The sequence below is a fragment of the Misgurnus anguillicaudatus genome, chromosome 22 (assembly GCF_027580225.2).
Source record: "Misgurnus anguillicaudatus chromosome 22, ASM2758022v2, whole genome shotgun sequence".
Lineage (NCBI taxonomy): Eukaryota > Metazoa > Chordata > Actinopteri > Cypriniformes > Cobitidae > Misgurnus > Misgurnus anguillicaudatus.
In genome coordinates this window covers 22,851,722-22,864,791 of record NC_073358.2, presented here as the reverse complement: position 1 = coordinate 22,864,791, position 13,070 = coordinate 22,851,722, and the positions used below count along the sequence as shown (strand labels likewise).

Below are 13,070 nucleotides of genomic sequence, written 5' to 3'. Positions count from 1 at the left end.
ATAAATTGCATAATGTAATTTCTAAAGAATATAGTCCAACTATTATGATTTAATGTATTTTTATGTAACATTTATTAATTATCAAGAAATGTAGAGCATTCCATTGAATTGATCACCTAAAATAAATAATATTGCTATCATTTATTCAATTACCCCCAATGCCTTTCCAAACTTTCTTTTTCATGTCATGATAAAAACATGATGAACTCATTAGACACCATAGAATGAAAATAAGAAAATCTATACCATTTGGACATTTAACCCAACCCACAGAGGAATACTGTACAATGTAAGGATAGTTAATGTTTTGTTAAAATAAAAAATAAAAAATAATGGTGCACTCAGTCATTACAACTTAATGTCTCCTTGCTGATAGGTGCCAGTATAAAGTTCTGTATTATTGAAACAAATAGTCAGCCTTAAGCATAAGAACAATGAATGTACTTTAAAAATGAACAATAAGCAATACAAATGAAATCGTTCTCTTTATCCACCTGATAAGGGAACAAAAGGCCCTTGGTCAGCAGGCCAGTGTGTTGATATGGCTACAAGCAACCAGTTTAATTATTCAGCCAATTAGTGAAGTGAAGCAGGACTTTGGGTAGTAACATAAGACATTGGTTTCAGTAAACTAATTACCTTCTGTATGCTCAATGCAGCAAAGAAAACAGGCTATAACAAAACCATCAAAGGATATTTCAGAGCTTATTTAATGTAGCAGATGGGCCAGCGTAAATGCTGAGCTATTGCGATAAAATCAGCCGTATAAATGGAAATGCCTCACATTTTTTATGACTGTTCCAGCTCATTTTAGGAATTGTTTGATAAAAAGATGTATTACTTTCATTCTTTTATGTTATTAAAATCACATAAGGGCTAAAAGCAACATGTTAAACAGGTGAGGAAGTACCCCTTAAAAATGGCTGCCATTACTTTGTCCCATGATATGACATAATTAAAGAAAAGTGATATGAATTACTCATAATTTTTGTTTACTTATAATGTTTATATTTATTTCTAAATATTAAAATAAAACAAAACCCTTGACATGCTTTTACAAGTTTTAATTTTGTTTGCTGGTTATACTGAGTGTGTTCTCATTTTATAGTATGTAACTGTGCAAATATAAGTGCTTCTGAATGAAGCCTCATTGATTGTGTATAATAGAATAAAAAGGCAATAAAAAACTCCATTATTACATTCTCTGAACAAAATGTGAGCGCTGTTTGGCCATGCAAAACTGCCACCATGCTACAGTCAAACGACACTGAGTTGTTCCCGAGGCGTTTCTCAGTAATGGTTTTAAAGGGTGTTACGGGTTGTTGATAGGATGCAATTGCTGGTATAAATGAAGTCCTTAAATCCTTAAGCAATTATAATGTTTGCCTTTACAAGGAACACTAATGAATGATAATCAAAAGCATGGCCGTGCAGAGACCTTTGGAGGGGCAGGTGCTCAAAGTATAAAAAGGCCACTTTCCTTGCTGACATGCACGTACACACATATTGAAACAAATAATAAAGCAAAACAAAATAGAAAAGGACATTTTAAGTCTCATATTTTTCTTTATAGTCTTTGCAAATAGAGTGAGACAGAAAAATCTTTTTTTTATATCTATGTGTTTATATTTATGCGTTTGGCAGACGCTTTTATCCAAAGCGACTTACAGTGCATTACAATGTATAGTGTAAGATCAATAGGTCATCATGTTTTCATTCATTTTACTAATAGTTAGATTGGGCAGGCGTTCAAAAAAGTTACAAAAAATGCCTTGACAAAAAGGGCACTTTGGTCATCCAGGGGTAAAGGGGCAGGTGCTCGAGCATCCTACACAGCCCCTTCTGCAATTGCCTGATCAAAAGTGTTTGGTTACAATTGAGTGCAGTGTGTAATACATACATAGATCTTTTTACTGTATATGTATACAATAGTTTTTTCTGGTTCTCGAATCTGGCCTTTGAATCAGTGGCGGAAGAAAGTAGTTTTTCAGAAAACAGGCTTTTAAAGACTCTGTTGTTGTTTTCTATTTTTTTACACACTTGTGCCTTCGAACTGTTGTATAAACACAATATTGCTTCAGTAGTTGTGTGATTGCATGACTACGATGAGTGATTGCGTTCAGCCTCTGGCCTATTCACAGCCGTGCTGATACTGTATAGACGGTTTCAGCAGTAACAACATCAACGGCTTTCGTGAAACACGTTACTTCCAGTAAACTCCGCTAAGAATCAATAAAAACAAAGTCCTTTTAGAGTAGTTTATTTCTGATAACAAGCAAAATAAACAACAAATAGATTACCTTAGGTCGTATTTCATAGCATAAGTGTATAAAAAAACAACAATGAGCTAACGTTGCTGTTTAGAATGTGTACTATAATCAGGGTTCTAAAGTAACTTTTTTGATCAATAGCCAATGTGGCTGGTAACTTTCTAAAGTTATAAAAATATTTAGACAGGACACTCCACTACAAACAATTACACAAAGGCAATAGACAGCATTTGCACACACACCATCTGCTTTTCTTCTTTAATTTTCACTTCTTCCAAGAACAGAAAGCTGTGGAGCATTTTCGTCACCATCATGTTTGATTCCTGTTATTTGTTTTCTTGTTGTTTGTTCCGCTACTTTTCTTCATTTATCCTAAATTTTTTAATCTTCTGTAAATGTCGCAAATCAGTGCTGCCCTGAAGGCCTGGTAGAGTAATAATTTAAATAAGAAATCATTTGTATTGCATACATGACATGTCGAACACAGCCATCCGCGCATAGCCGCAGTTGAGTATACTTTGAAAGCTGCGCACAAGCCGGATATACACTTACCGGCCACTTTATTAGGTACACCTGTCCAACTGCGCGTTAATGCAAATTTCTAATCAGCCAATCACATGGCAGCAACTGAATGCATTTAGGCATGTAGACATGGTCAAGACGATCTGCTAAAGTTCAAGCCGAGCTTCAGAATGGGGAAGAAAGTGATTTAAGTGACTTTGAAAGTGGCATGGTTGTTGGTGCCAGACGGGCTGGTCTGAGTATTTCAGAATCTGCTGATTTACTGTGATTTTCACGCACAACCATCTCAAGGGTTTACAGAGAATGATCAGAAAAAGAGAAAATATCCAGTGAGTGGCAGTTCTGTGGGCACAAATGCGTTGTTGATGCCAAGGGTCAGAGAAGAATGGCCAGAATGGTTCAAGCTGATAGAAAGGCAACAGTAACTCAAATAACCACTCGTTACAACCGAGATATACAGAAGAGCATCTCTTAGGCACGACACGTCAAACCTTGAGCCGGATGGGCTACAGCAGAAGAAGACCACACCGGGTGCCACTCCTGATAGCTAAGAACAGGAAACTAAGGCTTCAATTTACACAGGATCACCAAAATTGGACAATAGAAGTTGGAAAAACGTTGCCTGGTCTGCTGCGACATTCAGATGGTAGAGTCAGAATTTGGCATCAACAACATGAAAGCATGGATCCATCCTGTCTTGTATCAACAGTTCAGCCTGGTGGTGTAATGGTGTGGGAGATATATTCTTGGCACACTTTGGGCCCATTGGTACCAATTGAGCATTGTGTCAACGCCACAGCCTACCTGAGTATTGTTTCTGACCATGTTCATCCCTTTATGACCACAGTGTACCAATCATCTGATTGCTACTTCCAGCAGGATAACGCGCCATGTCATAAAGCGCAAATCATCTCAGACTGGCTTGTTGAACATGACAATAAGTTCAATGTACTCAAATGGCCTCCACAGTCACCAGATCTCAACCCAATAGAGCATCTTTAGGATGTGGTGGAACGGGAGCTTTGTGCCCTGGATGTGCAGCCGACAAATCTGCAGCAACTGCGTGATGTTATCATGTCAATATGGACCAAAATCTCTGAGTGTATACAGTACTGTGCAAACGTCTTAGGCCACCAACACCAGCGTTGTTGTTTTAGCAAAGTTTTAATGTCCAATTATTTTTCACTCTTTTTAAAGATTTTCAAACAGAAAATACAGGAAATATGTATAAAATTGAAACTAAATATCTTCTTCAGGCATCAGTCAGTATTTAGTGTAACCTCTTTTGGCACGAAACACATCTTGAGCTTTTTTGAGGAGACTTAAGTCCTGAAGTCATTCGATTAAAAGTAAAAATTAGGATTTAATATCATTTAGGTTTAAGAGATCCTGCAGTTGTCTGCTATTGCTCAAGTGAAAGGGGAGTTTACACTAAATACTTGACACTTCACTACTTGACGCTTATATACTGTTTTTAATACTACATACACATTCCATGTACACTCAAAAAAATGATTCATTGGATCAACTCCATAAAATTGTGGGCAGGATTTCCATCCAATATGAATGTGTACCCCTAACTCATAAAAAACTGCTTTACACAATAAAAATATATTGAGTTAGTCCAACTCAATTTAAAGTAAATGGCAATACTCAATTAGTTGCCTCAACTCAATTTAGCGTAGTTTGAATAACGTCTCGGTTACGGATGTAACCCTCGTTCCCTGAAGGAGGGAACGGAGATGTCACGTCGTGACCGACGAATTGGGAACTCGCTTAGAGAGACCAATCTGCTTCGTATACTACTAAAACGCCAATGAACTTGGCATTGAGATATTTGCATAATGCTGGCGCCGCCCCGCCAGGTGCGTATATAAGGCGCACGTGCAAATAGGGAAATCAGCTTCTGTTCGCTGAGAAAGCCGGAAGGTGACCGGCCTAAACAGCAGGTCGCAGCACCTGTGGCGACGGGTTGTGACGTCTCCGTTCCCTCCTTCAGGGAACGAGGGTTACATCCGTAACCGAGACGTTCCCTTTCAGTTGGTCACTACGACATCACGTCGTGACCGACGAATTGGGAATCCCTACCAAAACGCCACTGAGGGCTGACCTCTTCCAGTGTCTGCGTAAAGCCCTCCGGTTCCACTTAAGGATAAGGAGAATTAGGTTTTAAGGCAGAAGGCCGGGCACTAGATGTTCCTTTAACCCACAGTAGTGCCAGCGACTGGGAAGCGCCCTATCTGAGCGGTATAGGGACGCTGCGGAAGCCACCGCCCCGTTAAGGGCTATTGGTGGGCGAAAGTCAACCGTAGTTGAGGTCTAAATGACAGCCGTGGCTGTGTAAGCAAAGCAGTGCTCTGCTAAGGGAAACGTGGGCTAGTAGGATTAACCCCACGGAATAATACTCACAAAGGAACCCGTTGGGACGCAATGTGGGGCCCAAGCCAAACACGTAGGTTCGTAAGAATACAGCTAGTGAAAGGCTGACAGCCAATGCTCCGCAACAAAGGCTGTCAAGGCAGTGGAGAGAGCAAATCAAACCATTACGCATTTTTGCTCTGTTAGCCTTCCATACTGAAAACTCAATTTGGAGCCTCAGTCGGAGGCTGCAAGCCGACTTGCGAGTCTGCTCTCCGTGCCCTCCCTGGTGAGGACAGGACACGAGAGGATACAGGCTCGATACGAACACTGTAAAATCTAATGAACGTATAAGGTGTGGCCCAATCAGCAGCTCTACAGATGTCTGTTAGCGAGGAACCACGAGCTAAAGCCCAAGATGAGGCAACACTCCGAGTGGAGTGCGCTCTCAAATTAAAGGGCAAGGAATGCCCTGCAAATTGTAAGCTAGGGCGATAGTATCAACTATCCAATGAGACATCCTCTGCTTAGTGACAGCTTCCCTTTCTGCTGGCCACCATAACAAACAAAGAGCTGGTCTGAGGTCCTGAGGCTTTGCGTGCGGACCACGTAGAATCGCAGTGTGCGTACGGGGCACAACAAAGCCTCGGTTGGGTTTGCCTGCTCCAAAGGCAATGCTTGCAAGCTCACCACCTTATCTCTGAAGGGAGTGGTGGGAACTTTGGGCACGTAGCCTGGTCTGGGTCTCAATGTTACACTCGAGACAGCAGGGCCAAACTAAAAGCACGAATCGTCAACAGAGAATGCATGTAAATCCCCTACTCTCTTCATGGAGGCCAATGCTAGCAGGGTCAGAGCTTTCATTGATAAAAAACTTCAGACTCGCAGACTGCAAAGGCTAAAACATGAGACCAGAAGGCTTCAGCACCATGGACAGGTCTCAGGAGGAAAGAGGGAGGGCGCGAGGGGTTTAGCCTGCGAGCGCCTCTTAAAATGTAATAATTAAATCATGCTGGCCAACTGATCTGCCGTAGACAAGAGAGTGATGAGCAGAAATAGCGGCGATATCAACTTTAATGGCGGAGGGACAGCCTACCATCTAACCCATGTTAAAGATATAAAGCATAATGTTAAAGGGCATTCTCTGGGTCCTCGCGTTGCGAAGAGCACCGGGTGACGAAAAGGTTTCATTAAACGCGTAAGCCCGTCCTGTGGATGGTGCTCGAACCGCGTCGATGGTGTTAGATACCGCTTGCGATAAATCACCTAAACCTTGCGCGCGCTCAACGACCATACATGGACAGGTCGGGGCGCGAGTGCCAAATGTGCCCCTTCCTAAGAAAGAAAGCCCTTCCTCAGGGGAATCCGCCAGGGAGGGCTGTCGCGAGGAGCATTAACTATGAAAACCAATTCTTGGTCGTCCAGTACGGACGATTAATAAAAGGCTCTCCTCGTCCTGCCTGACTTTGCACAATGTCTGCGCAATAAAGCTCACTGGAAGAAATGCGTATTTACGCGCCCCCCGCGGCCAGCTGTGTGCCAACGCATCCACGCCGAGGCTGCCCTCGGTTAGTGAATAAAATAGGCGACAGTGGGTATCGTCCGGCGACGCAAACAGATCTATCCACAGCACAACCGAACTTCTTCCAAATTAGCTGGCCGTCTGGGGGTGGAGTCGCCATTCGCCGGGGGCGCAGCTCGGAAGCGCGTACCGCTGTATTGAGCGATCCCGGGATGTAAATGGCACGAAGGGACCTCAGATGCTTCTGACTCCAAAGGAGGAGATGACGAGCGAGATGTGACAGGTGACGAGAGCGCAAAACCGCCTTAACGGTAAATAACGCAACAGTCGCAAGTTATCGGTGTCGACAAATACATCCTTCCCTCGCATCTCCATAGCGGAGCGTACAAGTCCCAGATATACAGCGCACCGCTCGTGGCAGTTGGGGTGCTATGCACACCCCAGACTGCAGGCCCGTCATACGTGGCTGAACATCCCGTGCTTAGGGCATCGCATGCTACAGAATGCCAGGAGAACCTTCAGAGGCATATCTTGCTATCAGAAATGCTGGGTCTACTACGGGGAAATTTAAATGACACGCAGGTGTAGTGTTTACACAATGTATGCCGGTGCGCCACGCTCTCCTCGAGACTCGATCGTAAAGCCAACGCTGAAGCAGTCTCATATGACGCAGCTCGAGCAGTGTCACGGCTGCAGCATGCTGTCATATGTCCAGGAGCTTCTGAAATTGTATCAGAGGGACCGCGTACTTCCCTCGAATTAAACCGAGGCAAGTCAGAACTGACTAGTTGCGCGCTCTTGTAAAACACGCCAATTAGTTGATCGAGTCTAATTCCATACTGAGAAAAAGGATCCTCTGCACGGGGCAAAGTAGCTCTTTCCCAGTCGACCTGATGACTTAAACGAGCGAGATGCCGAAGCATTAACTCTCTGTGTTCGCGCACGTCTGCCAAGAACGGGCTATTATAAGTCAACGTAAATAAAAGCAGAATGCGAACAACGCTCTCTCTCTGATATTTTAATGCCGTGACTAGCACTTTCATGGAGACACGGAGAGAGAGAGACAGCTCGAATGGTGTACTTAATATTAATATGCCCACCCCACGACGCAGAGCGAAAAACGGTCTAAGGCGAGGGGAGATGGACACAAAAGTACACGTCTTACAGGTCTAAAGCTGCAACCGATCTGAATATTGAAATACGAGCCTCGGCGTTATCATCCAAGAAAAGACCACCTTTGTAGAGCCGGTGCGTAAATCAAATCGATCGTAACCCACCGCGTATTTTGGGTACTATGAGATAAAGGCTGGAAAACCCTATCATCATATCATCATCTCGGTAAGAGGGACCGGCTCGAACATCCTTCGCCAGCAGGACATCGACTTATGCACGCAGTACATGTGCATCGGACACTTTCACTATAGTGAAACGAAACCCGAGAATTTTGGGGTTGTGCCGGTAATTGTATTTCGTAACCGAGGCGGATCGTGCGTAAAACCCAACGAAACGGGCTGGGAACTGAAGCCAAGCACCCAGGCACCGTACGAGGAGAATTAACAACACTACCGGTGTACCTGCGGCGGGGCAGCGAGGCGGGACAGGCGGGACTGCCGGTGCGTCTGCCGTGACAGCATAAGCATCTACAGTATGTGTGTGTGTGACACTGACCTGAGCCCGCTGAGGGAAACGGTCGTCCGGTCTCCTCAGCTGAGGACGCAGACTCCGAAGGGGTTGCTGGTGGTCCGGTCTCCTGAGTGGAGGGCTCGGACTCCTCAGAACACCCGCTGGCGATAGAGGAGAGGTAGGGTGAGCTGGTGCGTGCCCGCTCACGGCTCTCTCGATCCTCTGGAGACCTGGAGGGAAGAGGAATGCACTCTATGTGTGGTTAGTGGGTACCGGCTAACAGCCGGTGGAACATATGCAAACCAAGATTTTTCCACCCGACCCTCTATCGGGGGAAGGAGCGTCACCGTCTCCTGAAGAGTGATCCTCTGCCAATCCAGCGGGCGGGGCGAGCTGCTGACGACCGGTTCCCCCGCGCTGCCGAGATGGGGTCCGAGGAGGGGAACGGAGGTGGTCGCCGCAGGACGCCGACGGCGAGAGGCAGACTGAGGAGCCGGCGTGGTGGTTTTTACCCAGGGCAGCTCTCCTTCGCCGGGGGATGACCTCAGAGATCGCCTCAGTCTGCGCAGCGGAGCTGTACGACTCCACGGCCTCGCCGAAGAGGCCGGTCTGTGAGACAGGAGCATTCAAGAAGTTGTTCTCGCCTGCGTCCGTCAGCCAGACACAGCCAAAGGTGGCGATCTTGAACCACTGTCGTGAACATCGCACGACTGATAGTCGCGGCCTCCCTCGTAAATCCTTGGTGAACCCGTAGCAACGTTATTGCGTGCAGGGCTGAAGCCCCCTCCCCGCATGCCTGACGGACAGCGCCCGTAACCGGACGACTGTCTACAAACACGGGAGGGAAGGGTTGGGTGGTCCCTCCAGGAACGCAGCTGCATCGCAACCCCCCGCTCCACTGAAGGGTCCCTGCCCTTAGCGGCTCCATTGGTGAGGGAGGTGAGGGGTGAAAGCTGAAGCTGAACGACCGGATGGCCGCAAATCACGCCAGCTCTTCGTGCCGTCGGGAAAAGAGGCACAGGAGCAGAGGACCGAGAGGCCCGAGCAGCTCCGAAATACCAATCACGTGGGCGGTACGGTCCGGGCGGAGAGGGGTTAACCTCTCCAACTCTACCGTTTCCGCCGCTCGAGCGGGCACGGCCGCCATCTCCGGAACGACCCCACTTCGGAGGAAATTGGACACCCCTCTGATGCTGCAGAAGTGAACGGGACCAGAAGGAGGTCCCATGGATTCGGCAGACATCGTAGAACACGACTCTGCCGTCTCCACCGGAACCTCAACCGGCTGAGGATGAAAGGCCGGTAGGTGGAGGACGCATCCTCCGTCCTCCTCAGCGTAGTGATGCGAAGAGCGTCATGCGAGCGCTTGACAGCCGCACCATGGCGGTGTCAGCACTGCAAAGACGCGGACAGCATTCCCGTAGAAACGTCAGTCGTCTCCGCAATCCAAGAGGGTTATGCTCTCACAGAGAGAACAAAACTCTCCACGAGCGCAGCCTCAGAGTGCTTGATGCCCAAGCATGAAGACAGCGCTCGTGACCGTAACTGGAACCCTTATACCTCTCACATCCAAGATCGCACGGACGAAAAGCAATCCTGAAAAGGACGCTGATCTCCGAATATACAAGAGAGTGGCTGTCTTTAAAAAGACACAGAGCTCTCACGTATCACTCTTTAGGGAAATCACTCTTTAGGTGCTCAGCTGATGATGCGCACAGGGAAAGGCAACGCACACACTAAACTCAAAACAAAAAATATGCAGAGCAGTGGAATACTGCGAGCGTCTGCTGTGTTAGTACTGCTTGTCAATCAACTTCAGCAACCGTTCCCAGAAGAGCAGATAGTAGCTTCTCAGTCAGATAAAGCCGGCTTTCGAAGCGAAAAAGCTGATTTCCCTATTTGCACGTGCGCCTTATATACGCACCTGGCGGGGCGGCGCCAGCATTATGCAAATATCTCAATGCCAAGTTCATTGGCGTTTTAGTAGTATACGAAGCAGATTGGTCTCTCTAAGCGAGTTCCCAATTCGTCGGTCACGACGTGACGTCGTAGTGACCGACTGAAAGGGAACTCAATGTAGTGTAGTCTGATTAACTCCATTCTGTTATTTTATATAAAACGTTTTTATATCATACTAATTAGCATAAGCACATGTTAGCATGCTAATAAAAATAACGCATGATACTTTGGATGAGCATGTGAGAAGAGACTGATCTCCAAACAGGCATTAACACAGTTAGTGCTCATTGAGAGAAATATGTCACATTCACAACATAACCACAAGCGCCACTCTTCTGCATGATGGTAACCAAACAATTTGAAAAAATATAACACAAACGCTTCTAAATCAATCAGATAAACGGACATTAAACATTAAGTCTTTCTCTTTACCTAAAAATGCATAAAATATCACTTAATTAAAAAAGTACTCTCCAAAAGCAGTTTGGAAATTATTTTTCCAAAACCCAAATTCAAACTAATTGTGTTAACGCAATTAAAAATAAATCAATAAATTATAGTACATATTCATTTTGTGTTAGACTAATTAAATATATATTCTTATTGCTCTTAATGAGGTATTTTTAATTCATTGAACACAATTTTAATGTGTCATCTCTAAGAAGGGCTTGAATAATTTTTTTGAGTGTTGTATTCTAATAAAGAGACCGAGAAATAATTATATATCATCACTTGGGGCATGGTGGCCTAAGACTTTTGCACAGTACTGAATATATTTTAAATCTCTATGAAAGCATCTGCTTAATACGTATGTTAACGTAATATAAATGCAATCCAGTCCTCCAGTCTTTAAGTGAATGAGACCCATTGTGTCATATCTAGCCTAGGATTTAAAGAACCAACATGAATGTAAAATTCATGAGCACCTTAAAACTTTTTGCCCACACTTATTTATCAAATAATTGCTTTTCTAGCTCATTTTGGTTGAGCCTAGAATATAGCATTTGCAATTATTAAAGCAATTGCTTACTAGAGCACACCAGTTAAGTAACTCTTAATTAATCTGCTGTTTTTCCTTTACTTCCACAAAATAATGGCAATGTTCAAGAAAGAAAGAACAGCAAAAACATACAAATCAGTTTCAACAAGGGGCACTTATTCCTTTATGAAATATTCATTGACCAGTAATGAAAACTACATGTGCCATGAACACAAATATTAGGGCATTCAAATGTGATAAGTGCAAAAAAGTGACGCTAAAATGTGCTTTAGACTGATAAGCCTTTGACTGACACCGGCACTCATGCTGTTTATTGAGCACGGGTGAAATCCAACAAGAAAGAAAGAAATTATAAAGAAAATAACAGAAGAATAACCTAAAAGTCTACATCTCAGCTAGGAATAAAATTATTTATGAGCCTGTTGACCCGTCATTATCAGGACTCTGTGGAATAAAAAGCCAATTAAAAAGGATTTAGAGTGTGCTTCTTTTTCTACTTGTGTTAGTGAACAGCATGAAAATATTGGCGTTCCACAGACAGATGGTTTGGGCAGAAATCATGTAAAAATACAGTAAAGCGTGTTTGGGTGTATGTCACAATATTTGGTTTGGAAAGGTAAGAATGCAATCCATTCTTTTGTTTGTTTTTCAAAACAATGAAATTAAAAGGAGAAATGAATAGATTCTGAAAACAAATAAACTGATCTTGGTAAACTCCAGAATATTAAGTGAGGGATAATAAATAAACTGGCGGTAGGCATCGCAAAATAAACCCAGGCGGGGTAATCAGGGCCTAGACAGGATGATTTGAAATTAATGCAAGCGATTGGACATGAAATATTGATTTAAAGCTTCCGTTCTGTCTGTGATTTGAAGCTTTGATTGTGTTTATAGTGAGCGATATAACATGTGTTCATGTTTCACGTGTAAAAAACGCGGTATTTTTCACACAATCTACTTATCTGTATAGCACTGTTTTCACTGTCCTCAAAACAGGCTGATGTCTTCCTTGTTTTGTGAAGTCCCTCCTTCAGAAATACGTATCGAGTTCTGATTGTGTAGTTTGTTTAGTGTGTTGTGATTCGATAGCAGCTTAGCTTAGCAGAGCCGTTTGAGCCAAAGCTGGTGACTGACGTATTCCTGTGGGCGGAGTTTAGTCAACGAACTGTTTTACTGACGTCATTAAAGCAGGAAATAGAGGGTTGTAGTCCAAACCGGCCGTTTGTTGTAGGCTTTGAAAGAGGAATTCTATTGAAGAAAATGTATCACCTGGCAGTGAACTTTGAGCTTTATCATTTTACAGGTATTATTTATGCTATTATAGCAACATTACACACTAACTAGGGTTTAAAAAATGGCATCAGGAAGAACGTGACCTTTAAGATTAAATGTATTATTTGGCTTTTTATAATATGAAATGTATAAATGGCACCAGTAAAGTAGCCAGGATGAGTGGTCTGCTATCACTCTCTCATCTGTGCCTGTTATTGAGGAATGTCAGGCTGATGGATAGCACGAATAACCAACCAGAATCGAGTATTTCAGTATGCACCTAATCAACGCAAAGCAGTATGCTTGAAGGTAAAGATTGCATACAGTATCACCTTTGTATTACGTGAATTTTGTTGTACCGTAAAGATACTATGATATAGAAGTATAAAATGATTCATCGTCTCCAAAATATTCTTGGTCTACTTTTATCTTTACGTGCCTCCCCTGAACACCTTATACATTAAACTTTAAACCCACTCTTTGCAGACAGGCATTCTGCATTAGGCTGCAAAGATATTTAATAATAACCCCATCCATCTTACGA

At 43.8% G+C, this 13,070-nt stretch overlaps 1 protein-coding gene across 2 annotated transcripts in view; it reads left to right on the top strand.

Annotated features, from left to right (window-relative positions):
* The window catches only part of tmem8b (transmembrane protein 8B), a 245,368-nt gene that overhangs the window by 141,608 nt on the left and 90,690 nt on the right, over positions 1-13,070 (top strand). The gene's annotated exons all lie outside the window — the stretch shown is intronic.